Source organism: Peromyscus californicus, unplaced genomic scaffold (genome assembly GCF_007827085.1).
Source record: "Peromyscus californicus insignis strain IS unplaced genomic scaffold, ASM782708v3 Scaffold_6__1_contigs__length_162567912, whole genome shotgun sequence".
Lineage (NCBI taxonomy): Eukaryota > Metazoa > Chordata > Mammalia > Rodentia > Cricetidae > Peromyscus > Peromyscus californicus.
This window is the reverse complement of record NW_026294584.1, coordinates 127,227,617-127,242,944: the sequence shown is the minus strand read 5'-3', so window position 1 is coordinate 127,242,944 and position 15,328 is coordinate 127,227,617. Positions and strand designations below refer to the sequence as shown.

Genomic DNA, 15,328 nt, shown 5'->3' with positions numbered 1-15,328 from the left:
CAGCTAGCTGTGGAACTTAGTGTGGGCTAGTTTGTTTTTGCTGTTGTTTTTATTTTGTTGTTGTTGTTTGGTTGGTTGGGTTTTTTGTTTGTGTGTGTGTGATACAAGGTCTTTCAATGTAGCCTGGGCTGTCTGAAACTTGCTATGTGGACCAGGCTGGCCTGGAATTCACCTGCCTCTGCCTCCCAAGTACAGAATCTACTATGCCTGGCTAAAAAATATGGAACATTTCATGGATTTGAGTGTCATTCTTGCTCAAGGCCTGTGTACTCTCTGGATTGTTCCAATTTTAGTGTATGTGCTGCCAATGGGAACATTACTGGCTAATTCTTTGTCATCTTGATACAAGCTAGAGTTATCTAGGGAAAGGAACTGCAATTGAGAAGATGCCTGCATCAGATTGGCCTATAGGCAAGTCTGTGGGGGCTTTTTCTTGATTAATGATTCATGTGGGTATTGCCACCCCTGGACAGGTGATCCTGAGTTGTATAAGAAATAATCGATGGGGAGCAAGCCAGCAAGCAGCATTCCCCCACAGTCTCTGCTTCAGTTCCTGCCTTAGGTTCCTGTCCTGACTTTCCTAGATGATGGACTACAAGCTGTAAGATTAAATAGACCCTTTCCTTCCCAAGTTGCTCTTGGTCATGGTGTTTTATCACAGCTAAAGAAATATGTTGTATAGCTGGAGAGTATTTTGCTATAAGAAGAAATGGAATATTTTAGAATATTATTTTAAGGTATGTTACTTTTGTTTATGTTGCATTCGTTTAAATCTGTGAGGCTGTGTTACTGTGACTGTGTAAAACACCTGATAGTCTAATAAAGAGCTGAATGGCCAGTAGCAGGGCAGAAGAAAGGATAGGTGAGGCTGGCAGGCAGAGAGAATATGTAGAAGGAGAAATCTGGGGAAAAAAGAAGAAGCAGCCAGAGAAGGAGGAGGACTCCAGGGGCCAGTCACTCAGCTACACAGCAAGCTACAGAGTAAGAGTAAGATTTACAGAAGTAAGAGAATGGGAAAAGCCCAAAGGTAAAAGGTAGATGGGATAATTTAAGTTAAGGAAAACTGGCAAGAAACAAGCCAAGTCAAGGCCGGGCATTTATAAATAAGAATAAGCCTCCGTGTGATTTATTTGGGAGCTGTGTGGTGGGCCCCCTAAAAGAGCAAAAACAAACAATAATGTTTTGGCATTCAATATGGGGCTAGAGTAAAAGAAAATCCATCAACAATGGAAACTGATACATGCTCTGGCATAGGTGAAATCGAATAATATGCTAAGTTAAAAAACAAAAGCCAGACAAAAAAGTCCACAGATTATGTGATTCTATTTATAGGATCTCATCAGCAGAAAGTGATGGGTTGCTCATCACTGGGAGCTTTGGAGAGATGATATATGGCTGACACTAGGATGAGGTTTCACCATGAAATGATGCCAGTGTTCTAAAATTGTGTTGATAGTTGATATATTAGTTTCATAAAGCTGATGCAGTTAAGCCGCCATATACTTGTCTATGGTTCTGGAGGTCAGAAGTTAGCAATGGCTCCAGCAAGGCTGTTCTGGCTGCAGCCTGTGGACCTCCTGTAGGTTCTGGGCTCCCTGCATCTTTTAACTTGTCGCCTCTATCTTCAAAGCCAGCAGTGTGGTGTCTTCATCTGTCTGTGACATAGACACTGACTCGACATGTATCTTTCAATTTAAGGAGTCTTGTGTGGAACTCACCCCCCAAGGATCTAGGAAAATCTCTGTGTCAGATGATCAGCAACTTCCCCTGAATGTGTCACCTAGAAGAGCAGCCTGCCATCCTCCTCCTCCTTACCTGCTCCTGTGGCTGTGGAGTGGGAACCTCTGAGATGAGCTGTTTCTGGGGGCTCTCTGCCATTCTGGTCCTTTGCATAACCATGGACAGAACACGGAGTCTTTGAAAGTTCAGATCATCATTTTCTGATAAGTGGTACACGTAATCTAGCTCTCCCCACACTGACTTCTGAGCTGTGGCATGAAGCTGGTAATAGAATTTGCTCCCTGAAGTTTAATTGAAATAATTCAAGTGAAGCTTGTAGCACACAGAAAATACTCAATAATGGTTTATTCTGCAACTGATGATGCTAATGTCCTGGGTCACAGTTTCTTCTTCTGAGGAATGGGACAATGACTCCTGTTTGTAGTCTCATGGGGTTATTTTCGAAGCTCTAACAAGCTAATAGCCTGGAATGTGTTCTGAGCGGGAACAAAAGCTGGGCAAGTTCAGGAGGTGATTGTGATTCTTTTCAAGGGATATTTAGCTCCCTGCAGACTCCAAATTATGCAGGCTCAGAGGAGCCCAGCATTGCTACAGAGGATCAGCTCTCCCCTGCCGCCAGGCTCATTTAGGTGCCCCTTCCCTCTCTGGACACACTGGGCAGCTATTGGTGGATAACTCGGATGCCCAGCTGCCTCCAAACCAGACAACACTGCAAACCAAGCCCAGGAGTTAGACTAGATCCCAGCAGCTCCAGTGTCTGTTTTTCTGGCCCCTGCAGGTGGGTTGGGTTGGGAACAGTCTGGCATGAAGTGGTAACTCTCTTTATGTTTAAAATGACTAAAGTACTTAGTAATCTTTCCCACTAAGTCTCAGTGTGAAGCTTTTCAGAAAGGCGTACAAAGCTTGAGGGGGCTGCTGTGCAATGGGGTGTTTACTCAAACTTCTGTTGAAAGTTAGTCAATGCAGATTAAAGACAGGGTGTAGGCTAAGTGTGATGGGAGGCTAAAGTTAGTTAATTCAGGCCAAGCATTTCTCCCCAAAGGCAACCCAGTATAGAAGAAGGCCTGAGTTTGGTTGCAACTGGATTTAGACTACCTACACATTCTTCCTGGCTGAGGAGGAGTATCCTATTTAGTCTAATATGACAATAGAAACAAATTAGCCTGAAGTTTCTCCTAAGAAGCCTTGATACCTCCAGCAGATGAGCTGTTTTGGGGGGCTCTGGCATCCTAGCCCTTTGCATAACTACAAGTGAAAAGGGTCCCTTGATAACTCTCTGCTGCCAGCATCTAGACTCTGTCCTCAAATTTAATAGCCTCTCCTGCACCAGGCTCTTTTAACGCACAATCTTGTTTATTTCTCAGAGCCTGCTTTCAAGGTAGTTATTCTCATCATCCTGTTATGGATGAGGGACCTCTTTGATTTCAACTGGATATGTTTTTAGTCCCAGGATTGGCTCATTGGTTGACTCACTCAGCATATATATATTCCCGTGCAAGGCACTAAGACACACATGAATGAAGTTGACCTGGCTCCTTCCTGGTGGTAGACATTAATTGAAACCCTACAAAAGTATGTCAAACTGCACCTTTGAAAGAGACTAATGCTAGACAGAAGTTCTGGGTCTAAAGAAAGAGCCCACTCCAATAGAAGTGTCTGGACAAAGTAAACTTTGCTCTTGACTGAGAGGCTGCGCTTGGCAGGATCTAGCACACAGAGGAAGTGCATTTGGTTTTTATTCTAACTCAGGTGGTGACCATGCCATTTCCCATTTGGCTGGGGTTTGACCTCACAGTCTTATTTATTGGCTAGTCTTAAAAGAATTGGCACACAAGAAATGAAGGAGGAAGGAGAAAGGGGTCACTGCACCAGGCTGGCTAATTATGGAATGCAGCAGGAGCCAAAGAAATGTTTTACCTGGGTAGTGTGTGTGTGTGTGTGTGTGTGTGTGTGTGTGTGTGTGTGTGTGTGTGTGTGTGTGTAACATTTACATAAAAGCCTTAAGAGGTAGGGGAGAGATAAAAAGATATTAATTCCTTGCCCTAAACACAAGTTTTATAGTATTTGATAGGAAAGACTCATATTTGATGTTTCTTACACTAAGGAGAGATGTGTTATGGTGGAATTAGGAGGACATGATGAGGCAGAGTTTTTGAGACATGAGCAGAAAGTAACATGGTCAAGGATTTGGTCAGCGGCTGAAGCTCAGGGACTTTATGGAAAGGTGTAAGAAAGACTGGCCTGGTCAGTAGCAATGGGGCCATTCTACTCTTGGCCTCTATGAATTTGATAGTTTTTAAAGATTTCACATTTAAGTATCATATAGCACACACCTGCCTCTAATTTATTACACAAAGCATAGTGTCTGCAGGTTCAGCCACCGCTGCTGTAAGTGGCAGGGTTTTCGGAGGCTGGAGAGTATCTCGCTGGGTTTATGTAGCACACTTTCTGTATCTGAGTTATTGTGAACGTGGCTACAGTGAGCACGGGAGTACAGGTCTCTCTTTGAGACACGTTGGATGCATACCAGAGGTAAGATTGCTGGGTCATATGTTCTATTTTCAAATCTTTGAGGGCTCTCCATATTGTTTTCCATAATCAGTACAAGAGCTGTGCTGGCTAGTTTTATGTCAACTTGACACAAGCTAGAGTCTTCTGAGAGAAGGGAGTATAATTTAGAAAATGCCTCCTTAAGACTGGACTGCAGGCAAGCCTGTAGGGCATTTTCTTAATTAGTCATGGATGGGGGAGGATCCAGTCTACTGTGGATGGGGTCACCTCTGGGATGGTGGTCCTGAATTCTATAAGAAAGCAGACAGAGCAAGGTAGGGGGAGCAGGCCAGTAAGCAGCACCCTGCCATGGCCTCTGCATTAGCTCCTGCCTTCAGGTTCCAGCCCTGCTTGAGTTCCCGTCCTGACTTCTATAGTGATGGACTAGGATGTGGAAGGGTAAGCCAAATAAACCCTTTCCTCCCCAACTTGCGTTTGGTTATGTGTTTCATCACAGCAATAGTGACCCTCTCCAGGACACTAGATTACATCCCACCAGCGCTGTACAAGGCTTCCCTTTTCTCCACGTCCTTGCCACACTGGTTACCTCATTTTTTTAAGATTTATTTTAAAATTTGCCGGGCGGTGGTGGCGCACGCCTTTAATCCCAGCACTCAGGAGGCAGAGGCAGGTGGATCTCTGTGAGTTCGAGGCCAGCCTGGGCTACCAAGTGAGTCCCAGGAAAGGCGCAAAGCTACACAGAGAAACCCTGTCTCGAAAAACCAAAAAAAATAAAAAAATAAAAAAAATTTTTTATTTATGTGTCTGTGTGAATATATGCCCCATGTCTATGGGTGCTCATGAAGGCCAGAAGAAGGCATCGGATACCCTGGAGCTGGAGTTATAGGCATTTCTGAACCTGACTTAGGTGTTAGAAACTGAACTCTGGTCCTCTGGAAGAACAGCAAGAGCTCTTCTTAACCCTGAGCATCTCTCCAGCCCTTAGGCTCCTTTTTAAACAATAGCCATCCTAACAGGTGAGGTTTCCATTTGTACTTCCCCAGTGAGTGGTGATGGTTAGTGCCCTTGCATGTACCTATTGCCATTTATATGATTTCTTTGAAGAAAACTGTCTATTTGGGTCCATTTTTAAATTGGGTTATTTGATGTTTCTCTGTAGCTGCAGGAGCCCCCGACACCAATTCTTTATCAGATAAGCAGCTTGCACATATTTTATCCAACTTCGTAATTTTGTCACTTTTTCCCACTGCTGTACAAAGATTTTTAGTTTATTGTAGTCAGTTTTGTTTGGTTTTGATTTTCTCACCTATGCTTTTGGTCATCAGTCAAGGCTAATTCAGGCCCTTCCTTCACTTTCTTCCAAGTTTTCAAGCTTCAGGTCTTACACGTAAGTCTGGAACGCATTCTTTATTAGTTGTTGGCATCAGATAATGTTGTGAGCTCAAGGTCCAATTTCATACCTTTGCATGTTGATATCCAGCTTTTCATGCACAATTTTTTGAGAACCGTTCTCCTCTTGTGTATTCCTGGTACCTGCATTAAGTCAGGATCTAAAGAGACAGAACTGGTAGAATGAACAACAGTCCACGAGGCTGGATGTCTGTGCCATCTCAACCTGGCCCTGAAGGCCTGGAGGATTCCTGGAGACCTGCTGGTCTTCAGTCTAAGTTAGAAGGCAGAAGAAGTTGCTTCTAATGTTGGTGAAGGAATGCTATAGTGACAGGGAAAGTGGACTTGCCAGCAACAGTAAGGGCAAGAAGGCAAAGCCCAGCTTTCTTCTTCCTTGTCTTTTTATCCTTGCTGCCTCCAGAAGGTGCCACCCATATTCAGGGCAGGTCTTCATGCTTCAAAGAATCTGATCAAGACAATCCCTCACAGGAGTGCCTGGTAGCCTGTGTTTTCATTGATTCTCGGTGCAGCCAAGCGTATGCCAAGCTTGGTTGTCACAATACAGTTGTAAAGTTTAACAACCTGTGGGTTCCGTTATAGCTCCCTGTGCTGTTCAATTGCGCCATGTATCTATTTATGCCAGTTCTGGGCTTTTGTGCCTTTTCTTTTTCGTTATTTTTATCCTTGCAGGTTTTTGTTTTGTATTGTCTTTTTAAACAGACTCAGCTGGCCATGTTCTCTTGCCTCCACCCCCGAGGGCACAAGCATGCATCGTGCCCTGCTTTTAGCCTGGCTTGATTGTTATTGCTGTGTGCTATTGTTTGAAATCAGAATGTGTGATGTTATAGCTTTCTTTTCACTCTAGATCGCGTTGGCTATTCAGAGTCCTTTCTGGTTCCCTGTGAATTTTAGGAATGTGTTTTCCTGTTCCTGTGATATGGAGCACTTGGAATTTGTATGTTGTCTTTAGTAATATGGACATTTTAACAACATGAATTCAGATCTTTCTTCTTCTTGATTAAATTAATTCCTAAGTATTTTATTCCTTGGGATATGGTTGGGACTGTTTTCTTAATTTGTTGCTGGTGTACAGAAATGCAGCTGAGTCTTCCTTGAGTTACTGTATTAATATTAGTAGCTTGGGTAGGGTGTTTTCTTTGTGGAAGAGCACACCATCTACAGAGAGAGATGTGTCCACTCCTTTCGGACCTGGGTGTCTTGTCACACTTGCCGAATTGTCTGGTTGGAACTCCCACTCCTGTGCTGAGTGGAAGTGAAGAGTGTCGCCTGGTTCTTCTTGACCTGAGAGATGCCTACAGCTGTTCCCCATTGAGCACAGACTTAGCTGTGGAGTGTCACATGTGGCCTTTCTCATGTTGAGTTACATTCTTCCTACACTTCTTTTGTTCAGAAATGTTTCTTCCTTTGTTTTGAGACAATGTCTTGACATAAAGTTCAAGATGGCTTCAAACTCCTGGTTTTCCTCTCCACCACTGGAATTAGCACCATACCCAGCTAAGAAATAATTTAAATTTTTTAATTCATTATTTTAAGGATCTATTTATTTGTTGTGTGTGCACATGGTGCAAGCACGCGCACACACACATGTGAGTTAAAGTACCCTTGGAGGCCAGGGGAAGGCATCAAATACTTTGGAGCTTGAGTTACATGTGGTTGTGAGCCATCTGATGTAGGTGGTGGGAACAAACTCCAGTCCCCTCAAGAGCAGCAAGCACTCTTAACAGCTGAGCCATCCTTTTCCTTGAGTATTTCTAGTTCTGAAAGAATATGAAGTTTTGTTCAATATTTTGTCATAGAAAAGTGACCGTATGATATTTGTTCTTCATTGAGCTGTGAAGTATTCCATACGTACTGGTTTACACATATTGAACAATTCTTACATCCCTTGCATAAATTCCACTTTATTATTGTAGATCCAAGGATCCATAGACTCCTGTGGTGAAGTTGGGTTTGTAGTACATCAGCACCCAGGACCAATCCGACCATGAAGACTTTTGACCTCATCATGTAAATCAACGCGCTGATGTGTTCTATGGACTCCTGGGAGCTGATACAAATGGGAGGTGGGCTCTGGCTGAAGGTACTAGTCCTCAGGGACACACCCTTGCCCCTGTCCCCTTTGTTCTGTCTACCACATGCTCCTTCTCATGACATTTTGACTCTCCAGAGGCCTAGAGGCAATGAGCCAAGTGACCATGGACCAAAGCCTTTGAAACTGTGAACCAAAACGAAATGTTCTTTCTTCTCTATGCTGTTTCTCGTTGGCATTTTGTCATAGTAATGGAAAGCCAACTAACCAATGATGGTATAGGTTTCATCTAATGTGATGTTGAATTAGATACATGAACAGTTTGTTTTGTATCTGTGTGCATGTGTGGTGTGTATGTATATGTTTTTTCACACTTGTATGGGGTACATATATGTGCATGTATGTGCATGTAGAGGCCTAAAGTTAACATCAGCTATCTTCCTTGACTGATCTCCATTTTATTCAGTTGAAGCAAGGCCTTTTCTCTCTGACCCCAGAGCTCAAGGATTCTGGCTGGTTTAGCTAGTGAGTTAGTTCTGGGAATCTCTGTGTGCTGGAATTACAGGTACTTTCATACCTGCCTGGCTTTTATGTGGGTTCTGGGGATCCAAACTCTGGTCTTCCCACTTGAGCAGCGAGCATTTTCTCCACTGAGCCACCCCCCTGGCCCGGCACGCTTGCGTTTTTTATTGGACATTTTTCTGTTTGTCAGGCATATTGGGCTGCAGGTTTCTTCCCTCCTCTTCTTCCCCACCCCCATCCCTACCTCTTTCTCTCATTGCTTCTTTACTTCTTTATCTTCACCTGGGTGTGTCATGGGGATAGCTGGCCTGGTCCCTCCTCTCGGAAGTTTTGGAAGAGTCTTACTTTGCTCATACATTGTTTATCCAGCTGTATTCTCTTGTCATCATTAGGATGATTATTCTGAATTCTTTCTGAGTTAGCTCAAAAGTTCCTCTTTCCGTGGGGTTTGGTTACTGGCGCTTTCTCGGTTTGCTTCTGTGGGGCTGTCTTGGCCATGGTTTTCATGATCTGTATAGCCTTGTGCTGGTGTTTGGGCATCTGAGGAAGAAATACCTCTCCAGTCTTTCAATCTGGCTTCAAAAGGTAAAAGCCATCCTCGGTCAGGCCCTTGGGTCAACAGCACTGCCTCTGGGGATGTGGCTCTTGTGGCTGAGACCTGTAGAGCTGGCACATGAGCACGACTGGGTCCTCAGTTGAAGACTATTGTCACAGTCTTCAGTGGATGCAGATCCTGTCTGGTCCCTCCCAAACTCTGAGTCAAAATAAGCCTTACATTAATTATTGTCTGTCTTTTCTAATGGTAACATGAGGCTGACAGGTATAATGTTTGGATGAGGGGCTCTGTACTTCATTTTACTCTGGCTTGTACGAAATACATAGCCAATCCTGTGCTTGAGGCAAGAGCACGTGTCCTTAGTCCCTACCTGAAAGTCCAGGCTGTTTCCAACCAACTCCTCTAGAGCAAGTGGCCCAAGGTCCAGGAACAAGAGGAGTCACTGCCCAGGACTTGCAAACTGTAGACAGCCTTGGAGTTCAGTCATAGAAACAGCCCTGGGAACGGAAGAAAACCAGGGCCAATTTCACTCGCTTTCTGGATCCCACTTTTATTACCTGAGAAACAGAGGGATTATGATATATGATTTCTGTGGTCCTCTCTGGCCTAGCATTTATAACTTCTTTATAATTCTCTTGCTGTCTTTTTTCCAGTTCCCATGGCTCCTATTGTGTTGGGCTGGCCATGCTGGGCACTGAGAACTTCTGGGATGTGGAGATGCTGGATTAGAGCAGCTTAGACGCCTCTGCTTATCTTTCCTGTTATGAAGCTCATGAAGGGAAAATAGACCCCGCCCCCTGCCTCCAAACCACAAGTCTATCCAAAGTTTGGTCACCCAGGCCCCCTGACTAGAAACACCAGGGACTGCTGGGGACTATTCCTGCTGGCTTAGAAGCTATCTGATCCTCTCTTTCCAGAGTCGGCCTCAAGGGATAGTTTAATGAATGAAATAAATGCAATTGTGTGTGCAAGCACCACATTAAAAAAATGTTGTGTTTGTGTGCAATGTGGTATGTGAACGTGCACACATGTGCCTGTGGGTACAAGTGTGAATGGGGGCCAGGGGTAACATCAGGGTGTCTCTCTTCAGTCTCTCTCCACCTTTGGTCTTTGAGACAGGGTCTCTCACTGTACCCAAAGCTCATTGTTTAGACTGGGCTGGTGGCCAATGAGCTTCAAGGATCTGCCTATCTTGGCCTTGCAGCACTGAGGTCACAGATGTGTGCTGTCACACCTAGCTCTCAGTCTTCATGCTTGTCTCAAAGACTTGTCACCAGCTGAGCCATCTGCACCACATAGGCACTGCACGTTGGGGTGACTTGCTATGCAGCCTCAGTGACTGCAGGACATAGCTATCATTGTCCTGTGGTTCATTAGTGAACTGAGGCATATTGATGCTGGTGTGTCACTCAAGGCAATTTGTTAGCATGTGCCAGCATTTGGACTTAGATCCTGCATGAACCATTGTCTCATGAATCTTAAGGTCGTATTAATAAAAAAAAAAAAAACCCTGGAGACAGATATTGGGGTGAACGCTGAAAGATCAGAGAAGCAGAACAAGACACAGCTAACCTCACCTCGCCAATTTCTCAGCTGATCTTGTCCTCTGCGTCCTCATCCAAATGGATCTCAGCTAAACTGCTGCTAAAAGCTAAAAGCTTTAAAAGATTCCTGGTCCTCACGCCTTATATACCTTTCTGCTTCCTGCCATCACTTCCTGGGATTAAAGGTGTGTGTCATCATGCCTGGCTGTTTCCAGTGTGGCTTTGAACTCAGAGATCCAGAAGGATCTCTGCCTCCTAAATGCTAGGATTAAAGGTGTGTGCTACCACTGCCTAAACCTATGTTTAATATAGTGGCTGTTCTGTTCTCTGACCCCCAGATAAGTTTATTGGGGTGCACAATATATCAACCACAAACCTTCCATATAACTGTGATTCCAAGAAAGTCCAGCCCCCATCTGAGAAAGCCTGGTTCTCAGAAAGGGGCCCCAATACTAGGGGAGCTCAGAGATGTGCTCTGATACCATTTAGCCTGGCAGTCTTAGGCATGTTATGAACTCCAGTTTCTCCATCTTTAAAGTGGATGAGAGTTGCTAGTTAAGGGAACTCGCAATAGTTTATCCCGTAGGGGGGCGTGGGTTGAGCCTGGAGGAGATGGAATTCATGTGTGGAGAACAGTTGACTTGGGGACACCTGCCTGTGAAGGCAAGCCCCACAAAGGATGAGAAGGGAAATGACAGGAATGGGCTGACATTTCAGAGGACTACACAGTAGAATTAAGAGTCTACTGACTGCGAATTGGGTGTGTGATGTACTGGATGCAGCTTGGTCAGCAAGGGCAGGGAGGGGCTTAATCAGCATGTCAAGGCTGAACTGGTGTCAGAGTCTTAAATATGCAAAGATGCCAGGTGTTCTTGGAGGTCCTAACGTTCTGGACTCCTGGTGTCCCCCTCTTCTGGTCACATGGCATGGTGTACCTGGTGCTCTGGTGTCTTAGGCTAGCTCTCCTTCTTGGTCAGGGAAGAATTTCTGAACTCTTGGTGATCCAGACACTTGGTCACAGAGGGCTATTCTGCCCTAATTTGGTGCAGATTTCTTACAAGGACATGCCTCGAGAGCTGGACACCTTTAAAAAACCAAGAATGATGTGTTATGAGCTGGGGGCAGGAAAATGGCTGTTCCCTTGGCAGCCCTGGAGGAGGTGTCCCTCTCCCAAAGCTGTGTCATCCCTTGGCTGGAAGCCACCTGCTGGCTGCCTGGCCGCCTGCCTGCCTTCCTGTCTGGTCCCTTCGGTGAATGGAGTTGCCATTTGTAAACACCAAGTCCAAGCAGGCTGAGAACTAGGCTTTACCACCCCCACCCCGAGGGGACAGCACTTCCCATAAGTGGAGCAGAGCAAGAACTGGTAGCTGGAGATCCCCTGGTCGTCAATAGAACATTCGGGAATAGAGTCTCATTTCACTTCATCTAATGATCACCATTAAGACAAATATTGCATAAATTCTCACATATGTAGAGTCTAGGTTTAAGTGTGTGTGAACATGTGAATCCCATGGAAGTAGAAAGGGGGCTATGAGAAGTAGAAAGGGAGCTATGAGAGAGGAAGAAGGGGTCTAACTTATCGGAGGTGGGGGGACTGGGAGTGAATAATGGAATATCTATGTCAAGGAAACAGAAGGAAGAGCTATCTGGTGCAGGGGCAACAAGGAAGGGAGCATGGGAATGGGCACCCTGAATGTGGGTGGCACCACCCCGTGGGCTGGGGTCCTGAACTGAGTAAGAGGGAAAAGGAGAACCTGGGCGAGTACCAGAACTCACTTCTCTGCTTCCTGACTGTGAAGTGAGCATGACCAGCCACCTCAGGTTCCTGCTGCCTGGCTTCCAGCCACACTGCACTGTATGCCTTCTTAGAGGAGGGACCATAAACTGCCCTCCTTCCCTTCAGTTGCTTTTGTCAGATATTTTATGATAACAATGAGAAAAGTAATGGAAACAGACATATATATATATATATGCCCATATAAAAACATCACAGTAAAGTTCATTTTGGGTATGCTAACCAAAAGAATAATGTAAAGAAAAATAAATTCTTTCCCATTATAAAAGTAATCTATATCTCCAGGAAACAATAGAAAAATACAGATAACACAAATATTTAATCTAAAGATAATTGGGTTAACTTGTTTATAAAATCCTTTTTAGACCGTTCTCTGTGTGTAGTCATAAAACTGCCTGCACTGATACGGCTCATTCTATAGCTGCCCTCTTCTCCTCCTCTTTGCCCTACAGACAGACAGACAGACAGACAGACACACACACACACACACACACACACACACACACACTTTCATGTCGGCTCCCATGGATCTTCTTTCTATGTGGTCCACACAGCAGATGCTCACTTTCTGTTCTTGTCTGCTATCGCTGACAGATCTCCGTCGTTCGCAGCTTTCCGTTTTTGCCTGATTATTTTCAGTTCCGTCACTGGAAGGATTCACTGCTGTCAGAACTAGCACAGGTGATGCACAGCCATCTCTGCGAATTGCTGGTGGTCCTGCAGTGCGTTCCTACCGGCAAGGACCACGTTTCCCCAGCCCCTTTCCTCTTCATTTTCACCGGGCTGGTGGGTGAAAATGCTAGTCCGGTTGTTTAAAATTCCCTCTCAGCAGAGGGCTTTCGCCTTTGTCCACTGTCCAGACTCACTCCACTGCTGTGTGACCTGGGCTGTGCTCGGCTCCAGGGAGATTTTGTTTTGTTTGCTGCTTCCATGGTGTGTGTGTGTGTGTGTGTGTGTGTGTGTGTGTGTGTGTGTATGTTTGCTGCCTGGGCCAAGAGAATTATAGAACATTAACACTATTTAAAAGACTTTAGGTATATACTTATACATCTATACTATATTGTCATTTAAAGGAGGGGAAACTGAGGCAAGGGGGATGTGAGGACGCTTTCCCATAGTCACACAGGAAAGCACATTCAAGGTGCAATTACAGCTCTGAAGGTGGGGATTCTGGGCTCTCTGATTGTTTTGATTTTTGAGGTACTGGGGACTCAACTCAGGGCCTTGTACATGCCACACAATCATGGTATCACCGAGCTTCATCCCCATGATCCTTACCTAGCTTCAGAGTACTGGTTGGCCAAATTCAACACCGATGAGTATACAGCCTTTTGGTGCTGTGATTCAGGGGAGAGTCTACTGAGTACACAATAAATGTTTTAAACACATTTGTGGAATGAATGCTTGTGCATAACAGGTCAGAGGCAAAAAAAGTACATCTTGTCAAAAAGTGCTCTGGATCCTGCGAAGGCAGACTTCTGTCAGGTGCCTATTTGGGGGAAAATGGCCTTTCTAATTTTTTAAATTAAAACAGGAAAATTAATGAGCTGTTGGAACTGTTGGAAGCAGGCGGCGAAGGCTCCAGGGCTGAGACAGGCGTGTTTGGAACTGTCAGCCTGTGGGAATTCCCCAGGAGCTGTTCCTCCTCCAAGAGATGGGCAGATAAACTGACTGGAAGGAGAGCTTTGTTTCTTTTGCATTCCTGAATGAAGGAAGCTTGGCTGGGTCTCTAGTGGTTTCTAGGGAGCTTCTCAGGCATTGCCTTGACTCCCTCAGTGCCTATCACTCTCCTTGGTCCCCAAAGACCTTCTACAGCTTTGATCTACAGAAGAGCGTTAGCGCTTTGGGCTTTTCCTGACTCCATAGGTGGCTGGGTCAATGGAAGTGGGGCCTATCCTGCCTCTGTCAATCACTGTGCTACTCTGTTCATGTTAGCATCACTGTTGCCTGAATGCTAATAGTAGTATTTGTGTGTGTGTGTGTGCGCGTGCGTGCGTGCGTGCGTGCGTGCGTGTGTGTGTGTGTGTGTGTGTGTGTGTGTGTGTGTGTGTGTAGCAAGCACTTTGGCCACTGAACCATGTCATCAGCCCTGCAGCAGCTTTTGATTCTTCTGTTATCACTTGGCCCCTCCCAGTCAGTGTCCCATGCTGATGGGACACATCCACGCAGATCCCATCATTTCTTCTTTTCAACCCTCTTCCTCAAAGCTTCCCAGACAAGAGATCAAAGTCTCTCGCCACCTTGGCCAAGTCTCGTGGCCTGGCACCTGGTTGTCTGTGCTCCACTTTAGCCACATTCACCTTTCTGAACCAGATGTGTGCCAATGAGAAAGTGTCTTCTCATCTTTGGACCTCAGTTTCCTCATCTGAAAAGCAGACACCATAACCCCCGGCATCCTGTATCTAATGAGACTCTCAGCCACTCCTCAGTTACTCTCACCTCTCAGGTTCTCCTCCTCCAAAGATGAACAAATTCAAAATATCTCGATTCACAATGAACCTTTTCTTCTGCGAAAGAACAGCCTGATTTTACTCTAAGTTCCCCGAGGAAACCTTTCCTCTTCCCTTCTTTTCTGCTGTCTTAGCCTAGGTTGACCTGCCCAGCTAGAGAGGATGTTCTTCTGAACCCTCTCATTAGTGGGCTTGTGCTGTCATATCCATTGCTGGTGGGCAATTTGGCTTCAGAATGTGAAGCCTCCTGTCTGAACTCAGCCATCTGTTCCCCTAGGGGAAAATAGCACATGCCTATGAATGACGTACTTTCTTACAAGGAGCCCTCCTTCGGCTCCATTCCAGGAATTGAGTTTTCCAGGAAGCAAGGACCTGGCCCCAGTGGTTGCTTGCTTTATTGAAGGATGTTCTTGGGAACCCATCAGTCATTTTCTGGTCACATTTTCATTGATAGGCACAGAGGACAGGAAAAATAATGGGGATATGTACAAAGGACAGTCCACTGGGACCAAGTGGAGGTACTCACCACCAGAATGGGAGCATTCATATGATAAAGTAAATCTGTGGCCACCTGCTGAACCTCAGAAATTGGCATCTTCTCTGAGGGCCCAGGTGGTCAGGAAGAGGTGAGGGCTTGGTGTACCCAGCACACCAATTAGGTTAGAAGGAATTACTGGCACACTATACCTCCATTCCCATATACTTTGTCTCACTGAACTGAAAAGACACCTGAGCTCCATCGGTGATGAAGATCCAGGCCAATTGCATTTC

At 45.3% G+C, this 15,328-nt stretch overlaps 1 pseudogene; it reads right to left on the bottom strand.

The window, feature by feature from the left end:
• Positions 1-214: 214 nt before the first annotated feature.
• Positions 215-315, bottom strand: LOC128100190 (uncharacterized; annotated as a pseudogene).
• Between the last annotated feature and the right edge of the window lie 15,013 nt (positions 316-15,328).